Below are 12,625 nucleotides of genomic sequence, written 5' to 3' on the forward strand. Positions count from 1 at the left end.
TATAACTTGAGTTTTATAACTCCGATTTAGTTGACTCTTTTGCAAATCGAAGCTCTTGACATGTACTTTCTGTTAAGATCAAAATCACACAATTTTGCTGCTGTGAAAAATATGTTTCTGTCTAGAATCTTTATTTGATGATTTTTGAACTTTTTCGAAGTATTTTCTTCATTCTTTTGGATCTTTGAGTGATTGCTTATGTGTGGTTATAATTGCTTGCTTACAATAGATTGAACGGAGTGTGACAAGTAGAACTGTCAAAACTTATGAGTGCGAAGAATCTTCATCAACAGTACAAGGCAAGTTACACTTTGATCATACCCCTTTATTACCCAGTTTTTATGCATTAGTTGCACCCTCAAACATTGCATGAGTAGGATTGGGACTATGTGGTTATTGATATGTAGTCGATGAGGTAGCAACCTAATACCTTTGATCACCCCGAGAATATACATTATGCTCATATTGCTTAGCCATGCTAGTAGAAAGGGATTGGTACATGAGAATCATGCAAGTTGTGAGAGATAATAACTAAGGGAAACTTAAGGTGGCTACTTTAATACACATCTGGGTGGATTGGTTGTGGGCACATGGGGAATCCAGTGTTGTCCTATGAGATCCCGGGGTACCCGTGTGATCATCCTATGGAATGCCACCCAGGATCAAAGGGATCATAAGATTATTCATGCTCAGAAACTTCTGTGTGCAGCCACAAGCCATTATGGGCTCTGACATAGTTAAGTAAGTTGTGGGAAACCTTTCCATGATGGGCTAGCAGATGTAAGGGAATTGTAGGTGTACCAGCCTACCTATCGGTTAATGGGACCTTTTCAGAAAGACCATGTCTCGATCTTCCGATCATGGATGTGGTCAAGTCTTGTGGGGAAAAGTGCGCAAACGTCTGCAGAGTGTATAAAAAAATCATGATTTGTCGTGTCCATGGTTATGGACAATTTTGAGTATCTGGTATTTTAATTACTGGTTGATCTCATCATTCTATTTAATGAAATTGTTGGGTTAATATTATCATTACTTGGTAATTTTGGGATTTGAGTTGGGGTACCTTCTCAATAATGGCATACACTTGGTAGTAAATAAAATGTATTCCTTTGTTCTAGGGAAAAATTAGCTTTATGCAAAATTTAAAACTTAGACCCTCCACCGGCCAAATACGCATATAGAGATAGATATTTTCATTATTATTCCATGGTGTGAAATTGCCAGTACATTCAATGTACTGACCTACATGGTTGCAACGTCTCATGTTGCAGGATTCTTACGAAGAGTAAGTGATACGCTAGGGTTACGATGTCTACACTCAACTTTGTCGTTGGTGTTGTTGGGACTCCACATCTTTCTTGTTTCTTCCGCTATATGGATTGCGGTAATAGTATTTATGTTACTCTGCACATGTGATTTACCTCTATTATAAATCCTCGAGTATTGTGTGTGTCAACATACCGATCCAGGGATGACACTTAAGCACAGAGACTTCGATCCATTTGGGTCGGGTCGCTACACATGCCGCCTGATCCGATCGAGAATTTAACACATTTAATTCAGTCGATGCATACCCCGAAGCAGCTCGCACATGCCTTGAGGGGATTGCTAACCTTGTATCGGTCAATATGCAGCTAAGAGATGGGTTCTGACAACCGAATATAAACACTAAACCACTAGCCCCCGATCCTTGATTCAGGGGGGGCGGTCGAGTTAAGGGTGTGTTAATATAGTTTTTTATTGTTACCAACAGGCTTCAAAGGACCAGAACAAGAAACTGTCTGAAGACCTGGACCTGAGCCGAACACAATTGACTGATGTGAAAGCCGAATTAGAGGCATTGAAGAAGTTCACCAGCGAGGCCCATGGTGAGTTATGGAAATGCATTAATGATGCTAATGTGCCCTGTCTAACACCGGCCTTATTTATAGCAGCCGAATCCATAGGTCAACTTTAAAAGGACGTGGATGTCACCAAAGAATCCCAACGGTATGCTGAATCACAGCATCAAGCCGGTCTACAGGTTTTAAAATGAAGCCATGAGGAAACCAACAAGCTGAAGGCAGAGAACTAGCAATAGGCCAAGGAAATGGAGAGTTTAAAAACACAGCTGGCGCAGGCTCTCGGAGATAACCAGAACTTGAAAAGCGACATGTTTAGTAAGTGTCATTTAAGCATTAGGTGTACATAGCCGCCCTCAATGCTTGAATATAACAAATATGCCATGCTTGATGCTAGGTCTCCTGACTGTTCGGCCCGGAGAAGAGGTCAATTCCTTTGGCAGAGATATTTTAAAAGAACTGTTTGTGATTCATGAGAGAGTTTGAAAATCTATGAACAACATGGTCAAGGTGCTATGGCCGGCCGATGTGACGTCGGACGATATGTCTGAACAGGCGAATCGCTTTAAGGGAGCTCGGCGATAGATTGAATTATGGAAAATATCATCCTGTCGGGAGGGGCACGAAAAGTGTGGGCCATGGTGAAGACCCGATTCAGGAAACTCTAACCAGAGCATATGGCTCATGTTGGACCAGTAGGGCCGGATGGGCAGGAAATACCTCTCCACTTGGTCTATGACCAAGTGATGCCTACAGCGGGTCTCTCCCAGTAGGATTGTGCTTTAGATAGCATAATAGACAATGTGGACAAAGAGTGATATGTTTGATTCTATGTATCAATGTACTTTACATCAAATGTTCTCGACCCATACTAAAAATGTTTTCATAACCGGCCATCGGCTTTTGCCTCCCCATCCAGGGATTGGGGAGTGTTCCGTACTATGTGACTTGATGTAAGCAGGAAATCACTTCTGGTAACCAGGCAATCCGGCCTTTAGGTACGAACAGACAAAAAACCATGTAGAGAGTTATGTTATATTAGTTTTTAACGTAAGAAACATCTTCTGAAGAAAATAGTTCCTCCATGGTTTCCTTTCTTCAGGTTTGTCATGCCAAGTATAGATGTTTGTATTCGGATACCCGAAGTATGCGGATAATACGTGCGAGGACCGAATCCACAAGCGTTGGTGATGAACACCAAGAGTACTATAGTTTCCCTCATTGCCAACCCATTATGTCCTTAAGAACGTTAGCTTTCGGCTTCACCCATCTGAGGTACGAATGCGGTTGACCCGGTCGTAAAAATCGCAAAGGTACTCCCTTTACCCCCTAGCCAAACAGTCGAGAACGTTGGGGGTAAACACAGGAGCTAGGCAACCCAGCTAGGCAAAAACTTAAGTCAAATCGGTGCATATGATGGTTGAAGAGGTATTCGAGAGAGTGCAAGCTCGACAGAGACGATTACGTGCACGGAAAATATATTAATTGGCTACTTTAAAGGAGCCCCCAAGTGAAATCTGGGTGTTACATTTGAAAATGTGTAATGACAATAGGGCCTAAACTCCATTCGGTTTACCCGAACAGGACCCGGGAGATCTTAATTCCCCAGGGAGGAAAAGAAAAAAAGACATTACGATGAGGAAAAGGGGTAGTTGACTGACGTGGCCGCACTTAGCCGTAGAAGCGTCATAGCCGGGCTACGTTACAGGGGTTTGGTTCGAAGCGGTCATCGAACGGGTTGCAAATGCGATACGCTCCTCCTTCTAACACTTCACCAATTATGAAAGGTCCCTCCCACTTGGGTGAGAGTTTGTTCTTTTGCTTCTCTAGGAGGCAGAGGACGAGTTCTCCAATGTTGTATGTATTTGCCCGAACTTCCCTGCTCTAGTAGCATCGAGCATGTTGCTGGTAAAACATAGAACGAGCCCGAGCCACATCCATTTCTTCTTCCTGAGCGTCTAGGTCATCCTGTTGATCCAACTCAGCTTCTTTTTCCTCGTACATGCGTACTCAAGGTGATTCATGAATGATGTCACAAGGGAGGACTACTTCTATGTCGTACACCGTGAAGAAGGGTGTGTATCCCATTGATCGGTTAGGGGTAGTGCGCGGTCCCCATAGTACAAAGTCAAGCTCCTCCACCCAATGAAAGTCAGATTGTTTCAAGGAACAAACCAGGCAAGGTTTTATGCCACTCATGATTAGTCCGTTGGCTCGCTCAACCTGTCCATTGGTCTGTGAGTGGTACACCGAGGTGTAGTCGAGCTTAATGCCCATAGTAGCGCACCAGTCTTTGACCTCCTGGGCCATGAAATTGGACCCATTATCCATGATGATACTGTGCGGGGTGACGTAATAGTATACCACGCCGGATATGAAGTCGATAACTGGTCCATATTTTGCTGAGGTAACTGGCTTTGCTTCAATCCACTTGGTGAATTTATCGACCATAACCACTAGGTATTTCTTTTTCTTGGTTCCCCCTTTAAGTGGTCCCACCATGTCCATCCCCCAGACTACGAAAGGCCAGGTAATTGGTATAGTCCGAGGAGCCGTCGGGGGCATATGGCTTTGATATGTGAAAAGCTGGCATCCAACACAGTGTTGGACTAGGGTACAGGCGTCTGCGAGGGTAGTGGGCTAGAAAAACCCTGCTCGGAAGACCTTGCTGACCAGCACCCGAGCGGCCGCGTGGTGGCCTCCCATACCAGCATGAATCGTGGCCAAAAGTTGATGCCCCTCTACTTCCGAGATGCACCGCTGCAAGACTCCGGTAGTGCTTATCTTGTATAGCTTGCCCTCGTGGACCTTGTAGGCTTTAGAGCGCCGGATTACGCATCGTGCCTCGGTCTAATTGTCGGGGAGCTCTTATCGTAGGAGGTAGGCAAGGAAAGGCTCAGTCCATGGTGCAATTATGGCCATGACCTCATGAGCCGAAGAAGTTTCGTCAATTGCCGAACCGTTGATGATGACGTCGTCTAGCTCGATGGCCGGAGGGACAATTTTTTCGGGCCCGTTGATTGTTGCATCCTGGTCCCCGTCCTGCCACACCACAGATGGCTTGAAAAGACATTCTAGGAACATGTTTTTGGGGACAGGGTCGCGTTTAGCGCCCATACGGGCGAGGATATCTGCAGCTTGGTTACAGCCTCTAGAGACATGGTGAAATTCCAACCCTTTGAACCGGGCTGATATTCTTAAGATAGAATTTCGGCATGCCGTCAATTTTTGGTCTTTGGTGTTGAACTCACAATTGACCTGGGAGATGGCGAAGTTGGAATCGCCCCGCACTTCGAGCCGTTGAACACCCACTAATGTTGCAATCTGAGGACTGTGCAATAGGGCTTCGTATTCGGCTGCGTTGTTGGAGTTTGTGTACATGATCTGTAGCCAACCCCCAGTCCGGTCAGCATTTTGGAGCCATCAAAATACATTGTCTAGTGTAAATACGTACTGAAAGTGCTAGTTATCGACTAGAGGGGGTGAATAAGCGATTTTTATGAAAGTCTTCAAAACACGTGGTCTTTGAAGACAAACAAATGAAATGAACCTATCGATATGTAGCGGAAGATAGACTACACTAGACAAGCCATAGTCAAGTGAGAAATATTGTGAAAGAACGAAGACTATCAGCAGCTAGGTAGTATAGATCAGAATGGAAGACAATATGAAGCCAAACTGGTAATATTTTTCACACAGTGAAGTCAATCAGATCAGACAAGCAAGCAATAACTTCATGAAGGCAAACTAAAATGTAAAGGAAGTAGGGGATAGAACCAGTTGCTTGGTGAAGACAATTATTTGGTAGACCAGTTCTAGTTGCTGTGACAACTGTACGTCTGGTTAGGGAGGCTGAGATTGAACTCAGAAGACCGCGTCTTCACCTTACTCCCCTTGAGCTAAGGACACCCAGTCCTCGCCCAATCACTCTGGTAAGTCTTCAAGGTAGACTTCCAAACCTTCACAGACTTCGTTCACCCGTGATCCACAATGGCTCTTGGATGCTCAGAACGCGATGCCAAACCGGCTGGAGGATTCACAGTCCTCAAGTGTAACAAGTCTTTAGGTCACGTAGACAAAAAGACTTCAGTGATGCCTAACACTCCTTGGATCTGGGTGTTTGGGCTTTGTCCTCGCAAGGATCTCTCTCTCTCTCTCTCTCAAAGGCTTCGGAGGTGGGTTGCTCCCAAACGACAAAAGTCATGCACTAACTCTAAGCAGCCACCAAATTATGGTGTAGGGGTGGGCTATTTATAGTTAGGAGGCAATCCGACATGATATGTCCAAAATGACCCTAGGTCACTAAGGAACTGACATGTGTCCAACGATCGGATTTCAAACACACGCGGCAACTTCGCTTGGGCTACAAGCAAAGCTGACTCATCCAACACTTGGATAAGATTTACTCTGATTGTCTTCGCTCGAAGACATAGGATTTTGGTTGAGCATCACATCAGTCATCTGAATTTGTTCACTTGGACCCCACTTATCAGTATGATGGTTCCCATGACTCAATAAAGAAGAAAAGTAGACTACAAAACAACTATGTCTTAACACTCCATAGTCTTCAAGTGAATGTCTTCATAGGTCATTATCTTCGTCATGAATGTCTTCAGGAACCACTATTGCATTCAATGTCTTCATACATTTTTAGGGGTCATCTCTGGTAGGTAAACCGAATCAATGAGGGACTACTACACGTGTTATCCTGCAATTCTCACAAACACATTAATCCCTCAACCATGTTTGTGGTCAATACTCCAAATCCAACTTGGGGTGGCACTAGATGCACTTACAATCTCCCCTTTTGCTGATTGATGACAAACTGGTTGAACTTTTCAACGGGGATAAAAGTATGTGAAAGTTAAGGATCATAGGCATTGTCATCATAAGCTGTAAAAGGCTCCCCCCAAAGATGTGCGTATAAGTAGTTTGCTTTTGAATGCAAATGCACATGGTAGGTTTTACTTTGTGGAGATCCTCTTCAACACATGAAGACAATTTATCATGCATATATAAGAATAATGAAGATAATGAAATGCATAACAAGAAATGGGCGTATGCAGAATGACTTCATGCGGAATTTATCATCTCATCACAAAGTAGAAGCAAAAGTAGCAGGCGACCATCAAGTTTAAGTGTTACAACTCAAGAGCCAAATAGTTTCAAAACGAGAGTTGTAAGAACTTAGCAAAAATAGGCAACCACCCCATATGGACCCGCTTGAAGACTATCAACTCATATGCTTCTCCCCATTTTGTCAGTAAGGACCAAAAAGGTTTGAAGACATATAGTATCTACTCATTTCCAGTTGGAGAAGATGTTGGAGCAGCAGGGTCAACGTTGGTGTTGGGCAGTGCAGGCAGGCAAGGTGCAGAGTCATGGTGAAGTGAAGCCATCGCTAGAGAAATGGCGTCGTCCTCTTCATCTATGACTCTCGCAACAACAGTTGCAGCCAAAGATGAATACTCAGAATCTTCAAAGGAAGTAGTTGGATGCCATCTCGCAGATTCTGGAGGTCTGGAGTCAAACTTGAACTGTCCGGTGAAGCCATCTTGATGAAGATTGTCTTTAAAGCAGAGTAGAGTGAGGCTTTTCTAGGACCGCCGACAGGCTTGATGTGCAACGAATGAATTCTTGGTGGCCAGATTGTGAATGTGATTAACGTCAACCAGAACACTCTGCACGCTTCAGCTAGTCGTGATTCCTATCCTGCTTCTGATGTAGTGATACAAGAAGATCTCGGTCGTTGAAGACACGAGGACGCTTCTAAGGCCTTTGTGCAATTGTACTGGTTGTGGCATCAGTGTTGGCATGATGCGGCAGACGCAAGTCACTAGCCAGAGGATAATCAGGGGCAGCAGAATTTGGCACATGAATACCTTCAATAGGCTAAGTGAAGCTTTGATGTTCAACATTGTGCAGGTGGAGTGTCTTCTTGGCAAGTTCAGGATAGATGGCTTCATAGGACATATCAACATCAGGCAAGAATACAACATGGTTATGAGCTGAAGGTTGATATTGATTGTTGAGTGAAGCTTGATCAATCGCATAACCCATGGAGCATAGAATTTCGGTCCAAAGAGATCAATTCCAAAGGCAACAAGTTGATGAATGAAGAAATCTTGTGTATTGAACCTGATGCCATTGATGATATAGAAGACCAATGTTTTCATGGCGCCTTCGAGTTTGGCATCAGGAGAGTTGCCTTTGACAGGCCACAGAGTACGCCTTAGAATGTGATAGACTATGCGGGGCAGGTACTCGAGGTCCTTGACAAAGAAATCCTTTGAATATTCAGCATCATGTGGCAAGGGCTTCATCATAGTCAGCATCTGGCTCATATTGGGCTCTGGTTTCTAAAATATGCTCTGCGGTTCATTCTGATGAAGCTGACAACCTGGTTCAAACAACTCACCAGGAGTGGGAAGGGAAGTAAGCTCGATGTGGTCCTGAGCTTTGGCTTCATGATGTACGTCGCTTGTCATCCACTCAAGGATCCAAGTCTTTGGATCCCTGTTGTAGCCTCTGATGTGAAGGGTTGCGTAGAACTGCAGCAGAAGCTCTTCATTCCAGTGCTCCTTATCAGTCACAAATGGGAGCATCCCAACATCTCTCAAGCAGTCAAGGGCCTCTTCAAGGCATGGCAGCCCAACAATAGCATCACAATCAAGACGCTTCTGTGGAAAAATCATGTCTTTATTGTATAAAATGCAGGAATAACAGCTTCACTGTTGCTGGCTCCAGAACCTATTTGAGGTGATCCTTGGCTTCTTGTAGGGGTACTTGCCGCTGTCAAAGAAGGTATTGTGCTCTCTGAAGCTGAGCACATTGAACTTGCATTGGGTTGTTGCAGCACTGGGAAGCCTTCGCAATCTGGGCATCGGCTTCTGTGTCTGAGGCCTTTGCTCCACATGATAGTCATATTGTGGACCTAGAGAAGTAGGAGGAACCATAATGGGCCATCTTATAGTGACAAGCTCACCACCACGATTGTAAGCACGTTCCATAGTGTGAGGCACTCGTAAAGGAACAATTATGTTGAAGGTGGTTGGCTGCACATTGTCTTTGGGGGCAGCATTAGCTTCGGGCTCCACATGGTCTTCAGCCATGACATCGTCATTGGCTTCAGTGGTGATAGTGGTGGCAGCCTCATTAGCTTCAACATCCATGGCTTCAAGGACTGGAGGGTCTGGCACGATCATGTTCTCTTCTTGCACTACTGGATCACTGGAAAGGGGAATTCCTTCTCTTTCTTCTTATTTCTCTTCATCAGCTGATGCAGCCAGAATGTCTTCAGTAGCTTTGGCTTCAGACTCATGAGCAGACTCTGAAGGGATGGCTTCAGGAAACACTTAACGTGCCACTAAGCTTGTGGGTTGCACATCCTCTTCTGGAATGCTCGACATGGAGACCTAGGGCCTAGGGCCTCTGCGAAGCCTGCAAAATGCGGGCGACACCTTTGGTGAGGGAGTGGTCTGCTCCATGTCTTCATCAAGCACCGGAGTGGTGACTTGAGCTGGTGGAGTACGTGGAATCACTTCATGCAGGGGGTGTTTGGGTGTTACTCTTCCCAAAATTCATCTTGAGCGATTGGCGAGTTCACTGCTCGTGGGAGCAGGCGATGATACCGGTTGGGGCTCGAGCTGAGGAAGGACTTCATCATCTTCAACACGGTCCTCATGACCAATTTCTTCAGTTGCGGTGGAGTCAGTAGCTAGAATCTCTTCAGTCTCTGGAGCCTCTATGGGAGCAGGCTCATGGACAACAAGTTGACGCTCGTGATTTGTGGAGGCAGGTAGAGCAATAGAAATTGGTTCAACATTCAGCGGCTCTTGGGCAGCAGCACACTCTTTTCTTGCAGACTTTGAGGCCTTTGTCTTCAACTTCTTCTTAGAGGGAGCAGCATAGAGGTGTCATGGTGCTTCCTCTTCCTGGCTTCAGCCTCAGCTTGTCGTGTCTTATGTTGCTCTGAAGCTGCTGAAGAGACATTTGGCTTCGAACCAGTCATGCTGGCAGGGAAGACTATGTTGGGTCAGTCATGCCTTGGAGCTTCTGGTTCAGCTTCAACAGACTTCTTCTTTTTCTTGGCAGTCATGTTGGAGTCGATGCCAAGATGCACAAGTGCCTTTCTCTTTTCAGCCTCATTGTGTGCTTGAACACACTTATGCGCATAGTACTTCATGCGCTCATGGGAGCCTTTGGCTTCCTCACACTTCCTGTTGAACTGGGCCTTGAGGTCAATCATCATTTGCTTGAAGTTTTGCACATCAGCAACACTGAGCTTGGCCATGTGCTTCTTGATCTGAGCCTTCTCATAGTCGATCTTGATCTTTAGCTCAACAATTTGCGGAGCAATAGCAAGCTCGTTGGCTATGGCTCCTTGAAATGTGACATAGATGTCCCCGGCCAGCTGCAGATCATCAATGTTGGTGCTTTGGTATTCAAACCATTCATCAATGAAGTTATTGAGTAAATCAGCATCAAACAGAGGCAAATCTTGTAAGATCTCAGCCTCTTGTTTTTGCTCTTGATTAACATCTCTAGAGCATCATCTGCAAGATTTTCATCGCTTGACAAATCAATGGTGTTTTCCTCATTGCGCAGAATGCCAGCAGGAGTAAGGTCATGCCCAGAAATTTTCTTGGGCTTCTTGGTCTTCTTGAGACGCGAGATTGATCTTCAGACTTCACACTGGATTCAGGAGGTGCAGTTTTGAATGGCTTCATAGTGGAAGCTTTTGGAGCAGCAAAGGGCTTGGAAGCTTTTGTCTTCTTTTGCTTCGGGGGCTCAGGAGCATCCTCAGAGTCCGCATCATCAGCAGATTGATCAACTGTGCCCTTTGAGCTGCAATATGGGAGGGAAACCCACCGAAGCCATTGAAGGGTCCATGACATTCAGATTGGCTTCAGGTGTGCCATCACGCCTTGAAGCAGATGGACCTGGGTTGAAGTTGAGTCTAAATGCTTTCTCATTCTTTGTAGAAGAATCCTTTGCAAACAAATAGTTTCGCTTGAATAGATCATCATCACGACACCATTAAAGAGATGATGGGTCGGCATTTGCAGGCTGAGGTCCTCGGACCATGCAAGCATACAAGCCATGAGCAATGGCTTCGGGCTTCGTTTGAGGTTGTAGTTTCTTGTAGAGAATGTCGCCCCATGGACACTTGATAGAATTTTTCTCCGCATACTCAGGAGTTACGAAGTGATACTTGAACCATTCCTCTGCCCAATATCTTCAGATCCATTGGATTCTAGACTTGCGCTGATTGTAAGTTTCTTTAGGATTAGACTTGTAAAGTTCATAGAGATCTGGAGACAGATCCAAGGCAGTATTGCCACGATGCTGCATGCCACCTTCCTTGCAGATTTTTCAGTTGCCATTGTATTTAGACTGAAAGGCTTCAATATAGTGAATGGCTTCAGAAGACTGGTTAGGCAAGAACTAGCTTCAGGATATTCAATATGATGTTGTAAGAATTCTGCAAATGAATGCAGACTATCAGAACCAAGGGATTCTCCCACGGACATGTACCTGTGACATCATTAGAGATGCAAGGGAAGGGGAAGAGGTCATATGCATTCTCAGAAGATTTTGAAGATGAATCAGTTTGAAGACATTCACCTCATAGTGCGAAGACATTCACTTATTTGAAGTGAGTTGGTTCCAGATTTGTACGAACCCATGAATAAGTACAAGTGATGAATCTAACTAGTTGTGAGGCATAAGTGAATATACTTGCAAGTTATGAGATGCAGAAATAGAAAGATCCAGATTTGGAAGTTTAGAAACCACTTTTGGGTGAAGTGGACGGATTCAACAAATCGAAAAAGCGGTAAAAAGCAATTTTATTTATCGCATGAAGAATTGCTAGACAAGGCGGAACGGATGCTGAGCAGTCCGATCTCCCATGTCCTAAATTGGCGGTGGAAGACACCTACAACGGCGGCGGAGAAGACGAGGATCGCGGTCGGCATGAAGACAGCGTCGAAGAGGTCGCGACAGCTAAGCGCTTCGTCTCCAGTGTCGACAGATGCTAGCTAGTGGTGGCGCTAGGGTTTGAGAAAGACGGCGAGGTGGGAGAGGAGATAATGACCACGTGGGTGGAGTATTTATAAGGTAAGGGGCAGCACAACACAATTACACAGGTGCCCCTCACATCTGGTGGACATGTGGCATGCATGCAATTTATTGAGAGTTGAGCCATGTTCCCACGCGCGCCTGGTCTGTCAGGTGGTCGTTTCGGCTTCTCCGGTTTTCAAGCAAAAGAGATAAGTCATTAAAAACTATTTTAAATGTGTGCCTCCATATCTTCGGCTGACAAGGACACAGTGAAGATATTCGACACGTGTCAACAGAATGCATATGAAGAGACAGAAAGAATTTGAGGAAGAAGCACATAAGGGGTTAGGGTCCGATCACATTCACTTAGTTCAGAAAATGGAAAGTTTGAAGACATGACTATAAGTGAATGTTGTAGAAGACAGAACACACACACACACACACACACACACACACACACACACACACACACACACACACACACACACACACACACACACACACATATATATATATATATATATATATATATATATATATATATATATATATATATATATATATAGGAGAAGACCAAATCAACATTGTGAAGATAAACTTTGAAGATAATTCAATCATGACGCCAAATGAAAATCTTTGAGAAAATTTGGTGGTGGCGTTACCCACCATATAGGAAGTGTTGGACCCAGACACGGCACACAATTATCATGGCGCTCCAA

Source organism: Triticum aestivum, chromosome 1A, assembly GCF_018294505.1.
Source record: "Triticum aestivum cultivar Chinese Spring chromosome 1A, IWGSC CS RefSeq v2.1, whole genome shotgun sequence".
NCBI classification, from domain to species: domain Eukaryota; kingdom Viridiplantae; phylum Streptophyta; class Magnoliopsida; order Poales; family Poaceae; genus Triticum; species Triticum aestivum.